At 40.6% G+C, this 22,397-nt stretch overlaps 1 pseudogene; it reads right to left on the reverse strand.

The window, feature by feature from the left end:
• Positions 1-18,329: 18,329 nt before the first annotated feature.
• On the reverse strand, positions 18,330-18,429 carry LOC145418498 (5S ribosomal RNA; annotated as a pseudogene).
• Positions 18,430-22,397: the final 3,968 nt, after the last annotated feature.

Raw genomic sequence — 22,397 nt, forward strand, 5'->3', positions numbered from 1 at the left:
ATACACCCCTTCCCCTATAGAAACAACAACACTTTGGTCATCATCAACATCAACACAGACACCAAACTCATCATGGTCTCCAAGAGACGAGACACTGTCACTTTCGCAAATGAGTCAACGATTGAGCGTAAGTGCCGCACATCCTTACATGCTGTTCATCTTTGTCCTGCGTACATTTTCACGTTTCAGCCTACTGATACGGTCCCTTGTGAAATGGCTATCATCAGAAATGACAATATTCATCATCATTGCAACTTCACTTTTGCTCCAGATAAACTTGTACACCATCAACGCATTGGACACTCACAGTTTTTTTATTTCCCTCATAACACATCAGTTTACATAGTCTGTCCAGATATACCACCATCTCATACATCAGCCTCAGGATTATACATAGCACCAGACTACTGTGCGGTATTTACACCATCGATGTCTACTTTTTCCACCATCAATCACTACGCCATTATCAACCATACACACAAACATTTCCACCCACTGCCTAATATGAACTTAAACATGAGCACAAGTATTAAGCTGACTTCACCTAAGTTTGAAACTATGCAGCTGATCAATGAAACAATGAAGCCCTGGGAAGATTTGAGTTTGAGTATGTTCAACCCATATTATGTGTATAGCCAAGCACCTTCTGTCTTTATAATCGTCTGCATTGTAGTTGCAGTACTGCTGTTCGCAATGCACAGAATGCATGCAAGAATTGCTAATTTGGAGTCATTATTTAGTGGGGGGAGAGTTAAAATCACAGTTAACCACCCTGAATGAAGTGTATATATTTTGTATATAGTATTAATTATATATATAAAAAAAAAAATAATAATAATAATAATACAAAGAAGAATGACCCATATATGGCAGACCAGTACCATTATCTTTGAATGAAATATTAATAACTCTTACAATAATCTTAATTTTAAACTATTTTTATTCTTGCATGTATGCATTTCACTATAATATCCCAAGTACATACTGTATTACAGTTAAATAATTTACTTTAATGCATTTATTCAAATATGTATACAACTTATTTAAAATGTAATATTACTGAATAATCACTATTTACTATGAATAATATATGTATACAATATTCATACAATTATGTTACTTTACAATATTATGTATTTCACTTAATTAGCTTATAAGTTCATTATAATGTGTATGTAGTATGTATTAATATATTATAACTATTAAATGTCGATGGTACGCCATTTTCGCGCGACCGAGCAGATGTAGGACTACATAATAGATAGATAGATAAATAGATAGATAGAAGCAGGGAGTCAGATGATGAGAAGGTGTTGTGTCTGCGAGAATGGAGCAGTGCTAAACATGCTTACACACTCTTAACACTGAGGAAAGCTGACGACAGCGGCCAGTAAGGAGATGATGCAGTTAGCTGTCAGCAGTCCTCTCGTGAACAAAGACCTAGTCCATCCACGAGGAACACACGTGACACACCCCTGCTACACCAGATTTTAGGAAAGAGAGTTTAGAAGGGGACAAGCGATCCTAGAGACAGGTCACGGGAGAAGGGCTTAGCGATTTGAGAGAGAGAGACAGATAGCGAGACAGGGAGGTAGCTACCAGGACTTATACTCGTTCCGTGTGAGAGACTTGTTAATATTTCCAAGACAAATAAAAATAGTCCCATACTATTCTTTACCTCTCCTGTCACTACATGACAAATGGGAAAGAAGATTAGCTACTTACGAAGCTACTCAAGTATAACAACTGCTCGTCCATAAGTCTAATATATATATAACTTCTCTACAAGTAACTACAAAGTCTTTATGAGACATATTGCATAATCACTTACTTTAGTGCAACGGTAATTTGTCCATTGGTAAGAATGTTTGTGAAGGATAGTTTTATATGCTGTATTAAAACTGTATAGGACAATAATCTAAGAGGAGGTCTATCTATCTATCTATCTATTGCCAGAAGCCTCAATCCCGTTTGGGGTTGCCACAAACAAATCGCCTCCACGTCACCCTGTCCCCGGCCATTTCACTGCCCTGCTCCCAACTCACACACCCCTCTCTCATATACCTCTCCACCCCATCCCTCCATCTCATCCTCGGCCTCCCCCTCCCTCTCCCCCCCTCCACTTCACTCTCCCCCCCTCCACCTCACTCACATACACTCTCTTCGTCAGTCTTTCACCCTCCATCTTCTCCACATGGCCAAACCACCTCAGTGTGTTCCTCCTAACGCTTCCTATCACATCCACATCCACACCACAATGCTCCTTTATAACCTCATTCATCAGCCTGTCTCTCCATGTGACTCCACAGGCTCCTCTTAAATAACTCATTTCCACTGCTCTCACTCTTGACTTGTGTCCTTCCAGCAACGTCCAAGCTTCACTTCCATACGTTACAGTTGGTATCACAATACTGTCATGTGGTAACTTTTTCACTTCCATGCTTGCTTCCCTGTTTCTTATCACTGCTTTTAAGGAACTAGCAACCTTTCTTCCCTGCTTGTACTCTTTCAAGCACTTCACCCTCCAAACCTCCATCCTTACTCATCACACTACCCAAGTAATTAAACGTACTCACATTTTCCAATTCCTCACCATCCAACCTCGCTGTACATTCACTGACTTCACCTCTCTCAAAGACCATTACTTTACTCTTCCCTACATTCACCTTTAGATTCCGTTTCTTTCACACTCTCCCAGACTCATCCACCAAGGCTTGCAGCTCCCCTTCGTCTTCACTCAACAACACAGTATCATCTGCAAACAACAGAACAAGGAGTTTCCAAACACTACCCTCTCTCACCAGGGCCACTCCAACATCCACTACCCTACCTTGTACCTCTTTTATTACCCCATCCATGTACAGATTGAACAACCATGAAGACATGACACATCCCTGTTTCAACCCAACCTTCAAAGAGAAAAATTCACTTAGTTCACCATCCACATGCACTGCAGCCTTAGCACCGTCATACATACTCTTCACAGCATTCAACAACTTCCCATCTACTCCATATATTCTTAATACTTTCCACAATCCTTGTCTATCGACCCTGTCATATGTTTTCTCCAAATCCATGAAAGCCATATACAACTTATTTCTCTTCTCTAGAAACTTTTCCACTAAAGATCTAAGAATGAATATCTGATCTACACAACCTCTTCCCTTCCTAAAGCCTCCCTGTTCTTCTCCAACTAATTCCTCTGTTCTTTCTTTAACTCTGTCAATAAGTATCCTACCATACACTTTTCCTATTATACTAAGATGACAAATGCCCCTATGATTACCACACCCTTCTTTTTCCCTTTTACCTTTGTACAAGGGAATAATTATACCTGATTTCCAATCCTCCGGGACTCTACCTTCCTCCCAGGCCACTCTGCACATCTTCCACATCCATTCTACTACTATCTCTCCCTCATGCTTCAGCATTTCACCACACACTCCATCAATTCCTGGGGCTTTCCTCAATTTCACTTTCTCCATTGCTTTCACAACTTCTATCCTACTGATTTCTTCCTGTCTTCTCACCTCTCTCCTTCTCCCAGCCATTCCCAGCTACTTATACTCGCATTACTTCCATCCTATGTGTTCAACAATTCCTTAAAGTGTTCTCTCCATCTGCTCACTTTATCTCCCTTCTCCACTAGTAAGAGAGGAGGTCGTTGTCATAAAAAAGGGGAAAAAACTATTGGTTTCATGGTCGCGTGCTCAGTAGCAGGCTGTTGCAGGGAGATGTGTGAGGAGGTGAATATAACCAAAACAGTTCTCACTGATGATCTGTAAGCTTCATCATCAAACCGATAAGATATAGTTAATGCCTGGGTAACATTGGCCTAGTATCTCTCATTACTGACCATGGATATTTTAGAGTGTAGGTGGTGGCATGTGAGGGTGTGTGGCATCGTCCTCTTATGGCGCGTGGGTGCTCTGCTGGAAGAAAGAAAAAATTTCCTCAATATATCCGGGGTTTATGCGTATAAATATTCGTTCTTTTCATTAGTGATTAATAAATACAAAAGTTAAATATGCATGTTTGTCTGTGTGAAAAAGCCGTTGCTATAAATGTTTTTGGCTGAGAGAGTTCCCGTTCCATTCCTCTGCATGCATGATGTCATCTCACGTTTATGGTATTTATGTCCAGCAATATTTACAGCCTCCACATAATACAGTCATTATGTGTAAGGATGAGGGTGCTGGTTGGCTGAACACAGCTTGTGATTTGTGATAATGCATAGTGACAGGTCACACAGCTTTGCCTTTCCATGACGTTTGTACAATAGGAGACAAGAGTTTGCCTAATACTTCAACTCATCTTCTGTTCTCTTTCCTCTGCTAGCCAGTACTCCTAGGGTGAGACTTGCATAATATATTTTTTACCTACAAATAATGTAATTCATTATGAAAGAAAGTGACAGACATGGCCTAAGTTTTTAGATGCATTGGAATATTAGGTGAACTTTTACCCCTGACCTCGCTATAGAGTTGTGGAATTAATCACCGGGTGTGCATTCGCTTCCTTACGATAATTAACTAGACAGTGAGCAATGACTTTCAAAACCCAATAATAGACGATTCCGATTCCAACATTTTTTTTTTTTTAATAGTTTTCAATGTTTCATAAATATTAAGCAGAGGTGTGGAGTGGTATTGTCTGTAACTGTGCATTCTGCTGTTGGCTGCTTGACCAAGATGTAAACCCTTATACGACGAGATGCAGCTACACAGATGAATATCATCATCTGGCAATGATAAGAAAAAATAGCTAAGATTCATGTACTCGGTATAAAGTTAATGGCGACTGCTTTTACCTCATACACAACAACAAGTCCCTCTAAAGCTAAATAAAATAATGTCACGGTAGCAAGAATACATCAGTTTCCTTTCTGATGATGTCAAATAACAAGCACTGAAGATCTGCAAAGTGAGAGATAAAAAGTGAGAGATAAAAAGTGCATATCAGGCGAAGTAACTTCAAAGACACTGGCAACACTAATTATTACACGGCGCCATTCATTCTCCCTTATTCTAGTGGCACAGTATTTCTTTATCTACTTTCCTGCTGCCTAGAATTGTCCCAGAGCTAACATTTCCTAGAGAGACGGGGGATGAACAGACGCCCTTTTATTTCATTGTTACCGCCACCGGATGATCCTGTTCAGTTTATGGAGTATTGGGAGGTCATTTTCATCCTTCTCAGTGCAAGAGATCCTAATCTAAAACTAGGTCGCATAAAACCAAGAAAGTATACTAGACAATGGTTACCTAAGTTAAGAGATGAAGATTCCCAAAGAGGTAAGCTTGTGTGATGAAAGAGCCTGATAGAAATATGAAAGAATGACTGGTTAACTCGGTAATGGCATGAGGCGGGAGATAGAGACATGAATGGCGAGAGCTGGCCGTTTTACGTCATGCAGAGTGAATAAAACATACTATCAATAGCAAGAAAAAAGATAATTGTTGTCGTACCTAAAACTTTCATTTATTTAACTTTTTCGTATTTGAGGGACCGCGTGTCTTAACCGCTCAGTGTCATAAAGAGCGCCAGAAATCGCCTCCCAGGGAGGCGATTTCTGGCGTTTTTTGTTTATGGTGCATTGCGCCCATAAGACGCATGACAGCGGTCTAGCGTCTTAAGGGCCCAATGCATCATAAAAAAAAAAAAAAATAAAATAAAATAAAATAAAATCTCCCAGAGGCGCTTTTTTTTTTTTTTTTTTTTTTTTTTTTTAATGGCGCTGTGGGCTGTTAAGACGCGCCACCCCTCATTTACAGATGATTTTAATCAGCTTAGGAGAGACTTTTCCAACTGGAGACGTCAGGTAGAAGCTCCATTATTTGCTTCATTACAGGGATGCTCTCCCAGACTCAATAGTCAAGGGGTTGCAGCTGTGAAGTTAAATTTGCTGTTGTAATGGTGAAGACGTTAACTGTACCAGCGTATCGATGGATGGTGACATAATAGTGAGGCAATGCGGGTGTACATAATAGTGAGGCAATGCGGGTGTACATAATAGTGAGGCAATGCGGGTGTACATAATAGTGAGGCAATGCGGGTGTACATAATAGTGAGGCAATGCGGGTGTACATAATAGTGAGGCAATGCGGGTGTACATAATAGTGAGGCAATGCGGGTGTACATAATAGTGAGGCAATGCTGGTGTACATAATAGTGAGGCAATGCGGGTGTATCATTTTCCTCACTCACAGAAACATCGTTTTGTAATATTTTGCTTAGTCACATATCGTCTTTGTCGGCATAATGGTCAACTAGTTTTTTGAGTGCCCTTCCCCTGCATCATAAACCTTCTACCTGTAATGGCAAAACAAATAATAACTGCAGTATTCTTGTTACCGCCCAGCACAGGAAAATCTTTCCTTCACTGCTAAGTAAAAACATGTGCTGTTATCAAGAACGAGAAAAAAAAAAAAAAATCTCAGTGAAAGGGGTGAAGCTCCATACCTCAAGGGTTGCCACGCTCTACAATAGGCCTTGTTAATGTACTTTGTCCTCCTCGATGGAGTAACCGTACACCTTCCACGTATTACCTTGATACAGATCATAAGAATACCGGGAATGTTAAATTGTCGAACCTTCCCAGACCACACTATATTGGAAGTTCCTCTATTTTTTTTCTTTCTTTTTAAATGTTGAGAGTGTGAGGCCCAGGGAGTGGACGCTGTGAGGCCGAACTCTTCTTTAAGCTTATCAATTGGTCGGCATTAGAGATTGCCGACCGGCGTCGAGGAAGTGAAAAATATCTTATTTTCTGCTTTGATTATTCGCATATTTATCATACGGCATTTACATGGACTTCGTAGTTCGTGCATATAAGGCATCGGTGCCAGTTATGTAGTTGAGAATTGTTCTGGAAATGAAATATTCCTGTACCCTTTAATTTGTTCAGAAGTACATCTGTACTGTAAGTGTAGGGACCCTAAGATAACACGACCAAGTGCCCGACCAGCCTACCAGCCCACTCCTTCCTGAGGCACTGAATGACCAAAAAACCTCCAGTCATTCCTAAGTCCCTGTTCATGCCTCAGCCAACACTCTGATTGGAATATTTCAACCGCTGGCCACCAGGCACACAGGTCCATCGGTACTACTGCGTGCCCACATTCTTCCGAAAAAAAAAAAAAATCTGCCTTTACTTTGAGCTATTAATGCACAGACCTGCAATATGACGGGCATGGCAGTATTTTTCACTGAGGCCGAAAGACCCCCCGCGTCACGTTCTTGATCTTTTAACTTCTGTCCTTTAATTCAAACCAGGCGCCAGACCTGACCGGTGCTGTGTGGTCACTGTTGTGCTGGGATGATACAGCCAGTCACTGTCTCACCCGCGCATCGTAGTGCACTTATGTGAGCGAGAGTTGTTGCTTCACTTAATTATCAGTTATGACTTGATTAACTTATTACCAGCAACAGACCCCCTCTATAGAAACACACACACACGCACGCACGCACGCGCACGCACACACACACACACACACACACACACACACACACACACACACACACACACACACACACACACACACACACACACACACACACACACACACACTAGGAAGGGAGGCCAATAAGAAAGACACAACCATCAGTGAACTAACAGTGGAATTGAGTACGCTTAGGAAGAAAGTGAGTGAAATGGCAAGTACAGTAGTCAATCACGAGAGTGTTATGGAAGAGTTCAAAAATGACACAGAGACAATTAGGCAAGCAAGCAGTCTTAAGGACCAGAGCAGTGATATTGAGGAGAAGGTAACACAGGTGAATGAAGCTGTGCAAAGCTACAAAAATGATGTAGAAACCACGTATGCTGAAATAGTGAAAGTAAAGAAAGACTTAGAATCAAGGGTGGAGGAAAAAAGCATTAAAAAGGAAGTGAAAAGAATAATCCAAAACAATCCAAAGTTAGTCAGAGATTCAGTAGAGATAAACAAATCTATAGTAATTACTGGTATAGAAGAGGAAGCAGTAAAAAACAAGATCACAAGAGACAAAAAGGAGATGGCAAATGTAATGAGCTTACTGAAAGAAGTATCAGAGGAAATCTGTAGTAAAGACATAGAGGAACACAAAAGGTTAGGGAAATACGAGAAAAGCAAGACAAGACCTCTAAAGGTGACTTTCCAGAGTGTAAACACTGTGGAAGAGATACTAAAAAATGCAAAGAATCTCATGGAAAAAGAGGAGTTCAAAAATGTATGGATAAAAAGATGCCTAGCACAAGAGGAACTGGAATTACTGAAAGAGAAAAGGGAGGAAGCAAAAACAAAAAATGATGGAAGATCAGAAGAGGAGAAGAAATTTTTTTACAAAGTAATAGGATTGCAGGTACGAAAGTGGTACACAAACAGGATGGAAGAAAAACGAGGAAGGTAGTAGAACCATGTCATGACAAGTATATAAACAAGATGATAAAGTTGATGTACTCAAATGTGGATGGAATGGTATCTAAATTACTAGAGATGAATGATTGTCAGAGAAAATGAACCACAAATTATATGCCTAACTGAAACAAAATTAACACCAAGGATATCCAATGATATACTAAACTTAGAGGAATACAATATATGGAGAAGAGACAGAAATTTAAAAAAAGGAGGAGGAATTATAGTATTAACTAAGAAAAATCTAAAAGTCAATGAAATAAAACTAGATATACCATCACATGTAGAACTGATTGCAGTAGAGATCAACACATCTGAAGGTAAAGTAATTGTAGCCAATTTGTACGTGCCACCCAGATCAAACACATGGGAAAGAGACGAATATGAGGACCTGGCAGAGAGTACAATTCAGAGTATAAGATCATTACTACATAAAATGGAAGAGAAATCGGAAAGAATTATACTAACTGGGGATTTCAATACAAATATAAATTGGAATACTCTAGATATAATTAGCCAAGAAAGCTGTTGGGACCAAAAGCTCCTGGATCTCGTACAAGAGTTTTTCCTAACGCAACATGTGAGGGAAACCACCAGAAAAAGAGGACTTGATGTACCTTCAGTGCTAGATCTAATATTTACTAGGCAAGAAAATGATATTGACAGTTTAATATATCACCCTCCACTCGGCAAAAGCGATCATGCAGTACTAAATTATAACTTCAGGATAGCATATGACATAGTAAACAGCAACGACAGTTACAAAAAGAGCCTAAACTATAAAAAAGGAAATTATCAAGACCTAAAGAAGTATTTCTTAGAAGTTGATTGGGAAAATGAGCTTAGAGGACAAGATTTAAATGCTGTATATAAAAAATTCTGTGAATTTTATGAAATAGGAGTCCAGAAGTACATCCCTCAGCACAAAGAAGCAGATAAGAAAATACAGAAATGGTTCAATACAGAATGTAAAAAATCAAAAGAAAGAAGAGATTTGTTGTGGAATAGATACAGAAGACACAATAGTGAAAGGGCGTATAATAATTACAAACAGGCAAGAAACGACTATACAAGAATAAGGAGGGAAGCCCAAAAACAGTTTGAGGAGGATATAATAAATAAAAGTAGTGATCAACCAAAGCTGTTTTACAGCTATATCAGAAGCAAAACCAAAGTAAAAGATATAATACAATCCATTACGGACGAGGGAATCACTTATACACAAGAGAAAGATATTTGTGAAGCACTAAATAAGAATTTCCAATTAGTTTTTACAGAAGAAAAAAATTTTGAGAGGGACTATGTGGAACATGCGTGTCCACACATACTACCAGATATACAAATAGAAGAAAAAGTAATACAGGAGGAGTTAAGTAAATTAGACGGACGAAAAGCAAGTGGTCCTGATGAAATTTCATGTTGGATACTACGAGAATGTGCAAAGGAGTTAAGTAAACCATTATTTTTAATTTTCAAGAAATCCTTGAGTCAAGGTAAACTACCTGATATTTGGAGAAAAGCAAATATTGTCCCCTTATTCAAGAAGGGAAATAGACAAAATCCACTCAACTACCGACCAGTATCACTGACCAGTATTGTAAGCAAGGTATTAGAAAAGCTTATAAGAAAAGCTTGGGTAAATCATCTAGAAGAACACAGTATGATAACAGAAAGACAGTTTGGTTTCAGAAAAGGAAAATCATGTGTTACTAATCTGTTGAGCTACTATGACAGAGTAACAAACACAATACAGGAAAGAGAAGGATGGGTGGACAGTATCTATTTAGATTTCAAGAAAGCTTTTGACACTACCACACCAAAGACTTTTATGGAAACTGTACCATCAAGGAGGAATTCGAGGCAAACTGTTTTGTTGGATGCAAGATTTTCTCATAAAAAGAGAAATGAGAACAGTACTAAGAGGAAACTACTCATCATGGAGAGAAGTGACTAGTGGAGTACCACAGGGTTCAGTGCTGGCACCAATCATGTTTTTAGTGTATATAAATGATATAAACAGTAACACTGGAAATGAGAGCTATCTGAATATGTTTGCAGATGATGCAAAAATACAAAGGAGAATTACTAACACAGACTCTTGTAAAGAGCTACAAGAAGAATTAAATAAACTTCATGAATGGAGTAATACATGGCAAATGGAATTCAATGTGGACAAGTGTCATGTAATCAAGTTTGGTAAAAGTGGAAAAAGACCTGATTGGGATTATAAGTTAGGAAATAAAACCCTATACACATCAGAAAGAGAGAAAGACCTAGGTGTGATTATCAATAACAGACTATCTCCGGCTGACCACATCAGCGAGGAGGTACGGAACATGTATACACTGCTTGCAAATATGAGAATAGCATTCACATACATAAATGAAGACATGCTAAGAAGGATAATAACATCATTTATTGGACCAACCCTGGAATATGCATCGTTAGTCTGGAGTCCTCATCTCAAAAAACACATAGACAAGATTATCTGATAAAGTTCAAAGGGCCGCTACAAGATGGATACCAAGCTTAAGGGACCTAAGCTACGAAGAAAGACTAAATAAACTGAATCTACCAACACTACAGGAGAGAAAGAAAAGAGGTGACATGATAATGCTATAAGTGCATATCAGGGAAGGAGAAAATAGACATAAATGATTACTTAACATATGGAGAAGCATCAGCAAGAAGACACTGCAAAAAACTGCATAAGAAGAGAGGTGATAAAGACGTAAGGAAATTCAGTTTCCCAAACAGAGCAATTGATCAATGGAATGCACTACCGAATGAAATAGTGTGTGGCAAAACAATTCACAAATTTAACGATATGTACGATAAATATGGTTTAAGACACGGGACAGTACGAGCTTGACTCATTCCTGTAAAGATACAATTAGGAAAGAACAATTAGGTAAGAACACACACACACACACACACACACACACACACACACACACACACACACACACACACACCACACACACACACACACATATTCTCTCCAGTGACACACACATTAGAGGCTTATGACTACACACACACACACACACACACACACACACACACACACACACACACACACACACACACACACACACACACACACACACACACACACACACACACACACACCTACACACACACACCTACACACACACACCTACACACACAAACACACACCTACACACACGAACACACACCTACACACACGAACACACACCTACACACACGAACACACAAACACTCACACACGCACAAACACACACACACGCACAAACACACACACACACACACACACAGGCAAACACACAAACACTCACACACACACACACACACACACACACACACACACACACACACACACACACAGGCAAACACACACAGACACACGCACACACACACAGACACACGCACACACACACAGACACACGCACACACACACAGACACATGCGCACACACAGACACATGCGCGCGCGCACACACACACACACACACACACACACACACACACACACACACACACACACACACACACACACACACACACACACACACACACACACACACACACACACACATGCACAAACACACAGACACAGGCAAACACACACAGACACACGCACACACACAGACACATGCACACACACACACACACAAACACACACACACACACACACACACACACACACACACACACACACACACACACACACACACACTCTCTCTCTCTCTCTCTCTCTCTTGGCTGATATAGGTGTTTTTAGCTCGAATAAAATAGTTAACTGCTAAAGCCAGACGATTCAGAGCCACGAGACACAACCAAGCAAATTGAATGATGTATATTGTGTTGTGTATGATGTAGTAACCCCTTCAGGACATATACGTCTCAATCTATCTCTGTCTATTGCAGACGCCTCAATCCCGTTTGGGGTGGCCACAAACAAATCGCCTCCATGTCGCCCTGTCCCCCGCCATTTCACTGCCCTGCTCCCAACTCACACCCCCCTCTCTCATATACCTCTCCACCCCATCCCTCCATCTCATCCTCGGCCTCCCCCTCCCTCTTCCCCCCTCCACCACACTCACATACACTCTCTTCGTCAGTCTTTCACCCTCCATCCTCTCCACATGGCCAAACCACCTCAGTGTGTTCCTCATAACGCTTCCTATCACATCCACATCCACACCACAACGCTCCTTTATATCCTCATTCGTCAGCCTGTCTCTCCACGTGACTCCACAGGCTCCTCTTAAATAACTCATTTCCACTGCTCTCACTCTTGACTTGTGTCCTTCCAACAATATCCAAGCTTCACTTCCGTACGTTAGAGTTGGTATCACAATACTGTCATGTAGTAACTTTTTCACTTCCATGCTCACTTCCCTGTTTCTTATCACTGCTTTCAAGGAACCAGCAACCTTTCTTCCCTGCTGTACCCTTTCAATCACTTCACCCTCCAAACCTCCATCCTTACTCATCACACTACCCAAATACTTAAACGTACTCACATTTTCCAATTCCTCACCATCTAACCTCGCTGTACATTCACTAACTTCACCTCTCTCAAAGACCATCACTTTACTCTTCCCTACATTCACCTTTAGGTTCCGTTTCTTACACACTGTCTCAAACTCATCCACCAAGCCTTGCAGCTCCCCGTCGTCTTCACTCAACAACACAGTATCATCTGCAAACAACAGTACAGGGAGTTTCCAAACACTATCCTCTCTCACCAGGGCCACTCCAACATCCACTACCCTACCTTGTACCTCTTTCATTACCCCATCCATGTACAGATTGAACAACCATGGAGACATGACACATCCCTGTTTCAAACCAACTTTCAAAGAGAAAAATTCACTTAGTTCACCATCCACACGCACTGCAGCCTTCGCACCATCGTACATACTCTTCACTGCATTCAACAACTTCCCATCTACTCCATATATTCTTAACACTTTCCACAATCCTTGTCTATCCACCCTGTCATATGCTTTCTCCAAATCCATGAAAGCCGCATACAACTTCTTTCCCTTCTCTAGAAACTTTTCCACTAAAGATCTAAGAATGAATATCTGATCTACACAACCTCTTCCCTTCCTAAAGCCTCCCTGTTCTTCTCCAACTAATTTCTCTGTTCTTTCTCTAACTCTGTCTATAAGTATCCTACCATACACTTTTCCTATTATACTAAGAAGACAAATGCCCCTATGATTACCACACTCTTCTTTTTCCCCTTTTCCTTTGTACAAGGGAATAATTATACCTGACTTCCAATCCTCCGGGACTCTACCTTCCTCCCAGGCCACTCTGCACATCTTCCACATCCATTCTACTACTATCTCTCCCCCATGCTTCAGCATTTCACCACACACTCCATCAATTCCTGGGGCTTTCCCCGATTTAACTTTCTTGATTGCTTCCACAACTTCTATTCTACTGATTTCTTCCTGTCTTCTCACCTCCCTCCTTCTCCCAGCCATTCCCCAGCCACTTATACTCGCATTACTTCCATCCTCTACGTTCAACAATTCCTTAAAGTGTTCTCTCCATCTGCTCACTTTTTCTCCCTTCTCCACTAGTAATCTACCATTTTTATCTTTCACTCCCCTGCTAACTTCACTTCCACCCTGTCTTACTCTTTTCACTTCTCTCCAGAACATTTTCTTACAGTCCCTCCACTTTACACTCAAATTCCTTCCAAATTCCTCATCCACTCTCTTCTTACTCTCTCTTACTAATCTTTTCACCTCTCTCTTCCTTTCCACATATAACTCTCTCTTCCGCCTCTCAGCTTCTTCCACGTCCCTATTTCTCACCCATTCATTGTATGCTTTCTTCTTTTGTGCCACAGCCTGTTTCACCTCTTCAGTCCACCACGCTGTTCCTTGCACCCCCCTCCTCCTTCTCTTCCTTCCACACACCACATCACATTCTGCACATATTTCTTCTGTAAATATCTTACACACACCTTCCACGTCTCCCATCTGCTCCAATTCATATTTGCCCAATCGTTCCTCCACTTCTCTCTTATACTCTGCCTTTATCTCATCCTCTTGTAACCTTTCCACTCTCCTTGCAACTACTCCTTCCTCTCGTCTTTCCCTTCTTCTATTCCTCCATCTCACTTGCATCCTAATTCTGGCCACCACCAAGTAGTGGTCAGAAAGTCCACTCCCCCAACCTCTATACACTCTTGCATCCTTTACACATCTTCGCATCCTTTCATCCACACACACATAATCAATCATTGCCTTCTTTTCATTCAGTTCACCACCCACCTTTCTCATCACTCGCCATGTATACCTGTGGATCATTTTATGCCTGAAGAGGGTATTGGCTATCACCAACCCCCTCCCAGCACAAATGTCCACTAACGCACTCCCATTCTCATCTATCTCAGCAGGCACACCCCACTCACCAACTATTCCATCCACCTTCACATTACCAACTTTACCATTCATATCACCAATCAAAAACACTCTCTCATTCCTTCCAAACTTTTCCATGCACATTTCCACATTTGTCAAGAACTCTTCTCTCACTCTTCTAGCACGATCTTGCGTTGGCGCATACACACACACAATCGCCCACATTTGTATTCCAACTTTCAACTTTACCCACACAATCCTTGACCCAACTGATCCATACTGTCTTATGCTCTTCTTCCATCTTTTACTCACAACTATACACACTCCTTCCTTTGCCCTCTCATTCTTATCTACTCCTGCACATATACCCCATCCATACTCCCATTCTCTCACACTTTCTCCTCTCCATTTGGTTTCAGTTATTCCACATACATCCACTTTCGCACCCTCAAGCACCTGGACAATCTCTCTCTCTCTTTCACCTCATCATTCGCTCCTCTTACATTCTATGTACTCATTACCAAGTCCTTTGTCCGGTCCTGGGTCGTCATCGTTTGGTCAGTCCTTGTCCGAGGCTTCTTGTTTGTTTTTTTTAGTTAGTTGTTTTCCGGGGAGGGGCACTAACCCTCTGCCAACCCTTTTAGTCGCCTTTTACGACAAGCAGGGATACTGGGGGAGTATTCTTGAAAACCCCCCTACCCCCAGGGGGCTGAAAACCCCCCTACCCCCAGGGGGGGTATATATTTTACTACAGATACCACCAGACGCTTTTATTCAGCTGGTAAGAGGCGTGTGATGGTGATGAGGTTGGAAAGAAACTCCTCTAACCATTGGTGCAAAAAGCCTTTCCCTAAACACTTAAATCCACTGATTCCCTTTGTGGTGTGTTCTTGCCGCCTCCTGACGATTTTATTTACATTATATGAGATTTGTAGCTGGAGGGATTGGTTATAGCTTTAATTAACCCCTTCACTACCACACCGCCTTCCTAAGCTGAATAACCCGACCTTAGGTAATGAGAATAAAATGATAAAAATACGTCATTGGGTTGAAGAGGTTAACGCAATGGACTGGTAACAGCATTTAATTATTATTATTATTCTTTTTTGCAACTCAGTCTGTTAAGCAAAATACAGGCGTTTGTGTCATCAGAAAGGAAGTCTGGATGATGATGATGATGGTGATGATTTTTTTTTTTAACTTGCATAATTATAACAGCAGCAAATAATTATTTCTGGGTAACGGTACTTGATACAAGAGCTGCTGAACAAGACACCGCTCCACCACCCACCCAGCCTTCGCTCTGCCATCTGCTTTTCCGGATGTAAATACTGCACAGGACAAAATGGTGACGATCAGCTGTTGTCCGGGATGTAAATACTGTTGACAAACAATATGGTGATGATCAGTTATATTCCAGGATGTGAACACTTCAAACAACAATTGGGTGACGATTAGCTTTTGTCTGGGATGTAAACACTGTAAACAACAATATGGTGATGACCAGCACTTTTGGGGTCTGGTAACTCCATCTTCCCTCTTAGCGATCAAAGTGCTTCGAATCAGTGTGTGAGATGTTTAGTTACGGCTGCTTCACCTACTGAGTCACTCCTTTCTCACTGCAGCAGGGAAGCTCAGGAGAATTGGTGGACGGGATTGTATTTATCCAAGGTGCTTCGAATTAATATGCGAACCATGTCAGTATGGCTGATTCACTTACCAAACCCCTCCCTCGCCCAGAGCTCCAGATTCCCACACCAGTGTTGTTGGTATCCCAAGTTAAGTGGTTAGTGGTGTTAAACACTCAGACAATAATGGAAAATAAGTACGAATCAAACACATAACATTTCTCTGATATGAAACTATATATTGTGTGGGAGAATGCGACAAAAGAAAAGAAGTAGGAGGAAAGAGGCAAGAAAGAAAAGAGGAAAAAACTGATGAAAAATTTACGGGGAGAGGAGTTCAACGAACAAGGTCATTTTTGTTTGGAAACCCCAGCCAGGAGATTATTGACGTTAAAGTCTCGAACAGTAATGGAAAATGTTTTGGAAATCCATGACTTTCTTAACACGTTTACCTAACTTAAAACTAACACACAGACAGTTGGGGAAAAGAAAAAGAAGAACAAGGAAAGACAGAAAGGAGCAAAAAGACAAGCGGGTGAATTTGAAAATACGTAAGCGAGGGAAAAGAGGGAGGAAAGTGGACTGGAAATAATTTTTAAAAAATGCTAGAATCGGAAATTTTAGTAAAATGCAGCACTTCATAGTGAATCAAGTTGAGAGAGAGCTACAGTGAAGTAAAAATGAGGAAAAATAGTGACTCCAGAGACATGGAAAACATTGTAGCATTGGACTGGCCACCAGTGTCTTGGTAAGTGTGCTATCGGAATCTTCCGTTATAAGAGCATTAGTACATTAGTTTTTTCATCATTTATACTTTTTTGAAAATTTCAGTTTACTGCAAAACAAAGTAGGCTATTGGATATAAAAAACCAGGTTTAGGTGACAAAAACATTGCTTCTGACGAGGAAAAAAAAAATACTGCTTCAATATTAATTTGACCTACTAAAATGCTGATTTTTTTTTTTTTTTTTTTTTTTAAGCAATACTAATTTTTCTGTCGGAGGTAAAAGTGTACTACTTAATTATTTCTCTCATTCAAGTTTTTGCTGTGATGTGTGTAAAATGATTTAATTTTGTCCATGTGAGTACTGTAAAAAACTGCTGTGTTTGAATGGTAGCCTACGTGGAAAAATAATGACAATGTCGGGTTATCAGAAATATTTGCGCGGACGTAGGTTATGGCAAAGACGTGATGAGGACTACGATATTTGTAGCATTGAAGCCTGTAGAATAGACGTATGGCAAGGCAAGTAGGAGAGGATTAAGTGTTTCGCTGTTACATAATATGCATGATGCTAGAGAGCCAGTGAATATTGCTTTCGCTCTTACTCCCTCTTTAACCCTTTGTTGTTAACTATCCCACTATCCCTCCACCCTGTTTTCACTGACATGACGCCACCTACTTCAGCCTACTCACTCCTACTTCCAGCCTCCCCTCAGACACCCAGTGTACGGAGGATGTATGATACTGTTTGAGGGAATACTTGTTTAGTATTCATGCCTCACATTCAGCATACAAGATCATTGAGAGACCTACAAGTCAGTGTCAACTGATGGGAGACCCAGCTTTATTGTACGGTAGTTTATGCTTGATATCAGTTACTGTTCAGACCTTACTGGCTACACGTAATTACAGTACTTTTATATTTTTCATGTTTTAGGCATTGTAGATACTTGAGGAAAGGGCAGTTTGGTTATCTGCATTATACAGTATTCACAGTATAAAGATTTTTACGTCTTAGTGAAGAGGAATTAACCTTTACTGTTACTGCTTCAGAAGTGTTAGTTTTCTATAATATATATATATATATATATATATTCAATCATTGCCAGACGCCATGTATCCCAGACGGGGTGGCCAAGGGCTTAGAGTTAATTGTTTTACAGGGAGGGGCACTAATCCTCCACCAACCCCACTTGACGTAGGGATGCCAACAGCATCTGGTGTTCCCAGGCGGTCACCCATCCAAGTACTAACCAGACCCAACGTTGCTTAACTTCGCTGATCGAACGTGGTATGGCCGTTGGCATATATATATATATATATATATATATATATATATATATATATATATATATATATATATATATATATATATATATATATATATATTGTTACATAGCCTATGATTTCATCATCCTTTGTGTAATTTTAACGCACAGTTGCTGCATGTTTGATCCGAGCGTGTTCTGCCTCAGTCCCCCCCTTCTACCGTTATTGTAAAGTCGACATCTCTGTTATACTTTGCGGGATTGTCATCTCTTTGTCCCCATGGCTTCATTTGCGCGTCCTCATTACAAGTTGTATCAAGCTCTCCTGGCCCCTATATAATGAGCTCAGTCTCTGCATCATTGCCACTTAGATCTGCTCCTCATTTTGTTCACATCTCTGTCCTCCCCTGTACAGATATTATTATTGTGAGTGCTCAAGAAGTCTCCAACCATCTAGCAGCTGTGTGTAATTTGAGTATAACTGTTGTTGCATTTTTTCTTGTACTGTATAGCATAAGTTTAATTTGTAGGCTTAGTGAAGTTTTTGTAATTCATGTATGGATCTTTATGTCAGTCATTTTTGATAATAGTTTGTATCTGTAATTATTTATCTGGCATTCACTGAGTATTATCTGGTATCTCATTTCATCAGGGCTGACTTAGATAAATTTACTCTTGCTAATTTCGTGTTAATAGAGGCTATTGCAGTTAACCATATATTTAACCTGTTTATTTGCCATTACATTATCTTTATGAGTCCTGAATGTTTTGTTGTTAATTTAAGCATTAAACTTTAACTTGTAATTTTACCTAACTCTTTGGTTTTGAACCTGGAACTTTACGGGACAGTAGTGACTCTTCGTATTCTCACTTAAAGTGTACATTACCTTTCTCTGTTCCGTAACATAAATTTGGCGACCTCATATCAGGATATTCAGGATATTATCATAAGGATATTGCTTGATATTTTGTGACTGTTACTTATTCATTATGGCTACTATTACTACACTTGATGAAGCCAAAGATTTTTTTATCAAATGTGCAAACAGTGTGTGATATAGAAAACAGAACAAAGAATGAACTTAAGCTTGTTGCTCAACAATTGGGAATTGCTGTTCGCTCTCATCATTCTAAAGATCAAATTGCTGACATGATTAATAAAAGCTTGTTTAATGTAACTCCTCCAAATGAGCAAACGCAGATTGAATTAGCTAAGTTACAGCTAGCCCTGCAGGAGGCTCGTGTGAAGGAAGCTGAATTTCAAGCACGTGCTAAGGAGGCTGATGTTAAGGAGGCTGAGTTTCACGCACAAGTTGAACTTGCTAGGATTCAGGCAGACCATGAGTATAGCATGAAACAAGGTGGAACTGGATCATCTAGCTCTGATGATTTTGATGTGGCTAAAAATGTTAAACTTGTCCCTCCTTTTAATGAATCTGATTTAACTAAGTATTTTCAGTTGTTTGAGAGGGTAGCTACAGGTTTTCATTGGCCTAAGGAGTATTGGCCAGTACTCCTTCAAACTGTTCTCACCGGTAAAGCTCAAGTAACTTATGCATCTTTGCCTCAGGATCAGTCTGATAATTATGATGTAGTTAAGAGCTTGATTCTTAAGGCCTATGAGCTTGTTCCTGAAGCTTATAGAGTAAAATTTAGGACAACTTACAAGCAAGATAAGCAATCCCATGTTGAGTATGCAAAAATCAAAGAAGATTTGTTGGAGCAGTGGTTAAATTCTAAGAATGTGGATTCTGATTTTGACAAATTTAAGCAGATGATTTTGCTGGAGGACTTCAAAAGGTGTATTTATAAAGATGTAAGCCTATATCTTGATGAGAAAAGAATAGATAATTTGTCTGATGCTGCAGTTTTAGCTGATGAGTATGTTCTCACTCACAAGAGATATTCTAGAGAAAAAGGGAAAGCTGAGAGTAAGTACGTTGCCTCTACTCAGAGTACAGGTAACAGGAAAGAGAATAAGGATGATGTTTCTCAGGAAGTAAATACCAGCTTCACCTCTAGATTTCAGAAAAGTAAATGTACTTATTGTAGTAAGCTTGGTCATACTACGGAGAGATGTTTCAGGAGACAGCGTGATGTGAACAAAAAGGAGTCTTTAAATATTCAGTCGATTGGTCTAGTGTCCACTCTTGAGAGTTCCCAGAATTCTTTAACTGAGTTAACTGAACCTGCTTTGAGGGGTAACTTAAATTCTCATGATGGAGCTCCTCTTTTGAGCAGTAACGTGGGTGACACTCTCAAGAGTTCATGTGCTAATTTCCTGTCTGATGGTTTTGTCAGTCCTCTGGACAGGAATGACAGGAAATCAGTTCAAATATATCGTGATACAGGTGCTTGCCAATCCCTTATGCTGACCAGTGTTCTAGGCTCTAATGTTAATTCCTCTGATGAAACTGTAATCTTACAAGGTGTAGGGAATAATTACTTCTCTGTTCCTCTGTGCAGAGTGAATTTAGAGTCTGGTTTTGTTAATGGTTCTGTTATGGTTGGGTTGGTTGAGACACTCCCAATGTCAGGTGTAACTTTCTTACTTGGAAATGATATTGGCGGAAGTCAAGTGTGTCCAGCTCCTCAGTTGTCTAGTGAGCCAGTGGCTGCGTCCCAGGATTGTGATGTCCCTGATGTGTTCCCTGCATGTGCTGTCACTAGGGCTAAGTCTAAAGTTACTGGTGATTTAGAGGATAATGATGATGATGATGTTATCCTAGCTGACACTTTTCTTGCTAATTTGGACCACTCACCAGATGAGGCAGTACCCCGTAGTGTTGATAATTTGTCTCGTCAAGAGTTGGTTGAGTTGCAGGTTGCTGACCCTGAGTTGAAAGGTCTAGCTAACTCTGCTTACAGTGAAGAAGAGTCAGCCAGTGCTTCTACTTGTTATTATGTAAAGTCAGGAGTACTTATGAGGAAGTGGAGACCCCCAACAGCATCAGCCGACTGTGAATGGGAGGTTGTACATCAAGTTGTCATCCCTCGTGTTTGTAGGCAGGATATCATTAGAGTGGCTCATGATTCCAGTTTGGCAGGACACCTTGGAGTGAGGAAGACTGTGGCACGCATTTTGAAACACTTCTACTGGCCAGGTATCTTCAGGGATGTTTCCTGGTATTGTAAGTCTTGTCACACCTGTCAAGTTGTGGGGAAGTGTAATCAGACCGAAAAGGTTGCACCTCTAGTTCCCATTCCTCCTTTTGAGGCGCCTTTCACCCGTGTGTTGGTGGATATTGTGGGCCCTCTTCCTAAGACTTCTTCAGGATTTTCTTATGTGTTGACCATGATTGATATGGCTACTCGTTATCCTGAAGCCATTCCACTTAGAAACATCTCAGCAAAGAACGTGGTTAAGGAAATGCTAGGGTTCTTCACAAAGTTTGGTCTGCCCAAGGAGGTACAGTCAGACCGAGGAAGTAATTTCATGTCAAATGTTTTCAAGCAGTCTCTGAAAGAGTTGGGCATCACCCAGATCACGTCTTCAGCTTACCATCCCCAGACCCAAGGAGCGTTGGAGAGATATCATCAAACACTCAAATCGATGCTCAAGAAATACTGTTTGGAACATCAGAAAGACTGGGATAAAGGTCTTCCATTCGTTGTGTTTGCTGCAAGAGAATCTCCAAATGAATCACTGGGCTTCTCACCTTTTGAACTACTGTTTGGCCATGAAGTAAGAGGACCCCTTAAGCTACTCAAGGAATGCTGGCTGTCGGAGGAAGATGACGTCAACCTGCTGGAGTATGTGATGAAGTTCAAAGAACGGCTGTCCACTGCTTTACAGCTGGCGAGAGAGAATTTAGGAGCTGCTCAGGAGAAGATGAAGACTTGGTATGATAAGAAGTCCAGGTTACGCCACTTTCAGCCAGGAGATCAGGTTTTGATTCTGCTACCAGTTCATGGGCAACCTCTTCAAGCCAAGTTTAGTGGCCCTTATTTCGTGGAGAAGAAACTCAGTGATGTCAGCTATGTCATCGCCACACCAGATCGTAG

This window comes from Coenobita brevimanus, chromosome 114 (assembly GCF_032717465.1).
Source record: "Coenobita brevimanus isolate Jiangsu-jjx chromosome 114, ASM3271746v2, whole genome shotgun sequence".
Taxonomy (NCBI): Eukaryota; Metazoa; Arthropoda; class Malacostraca; order Decapoda; family Coenobitidae; genus Coenobita; species Coenobita brevimanus.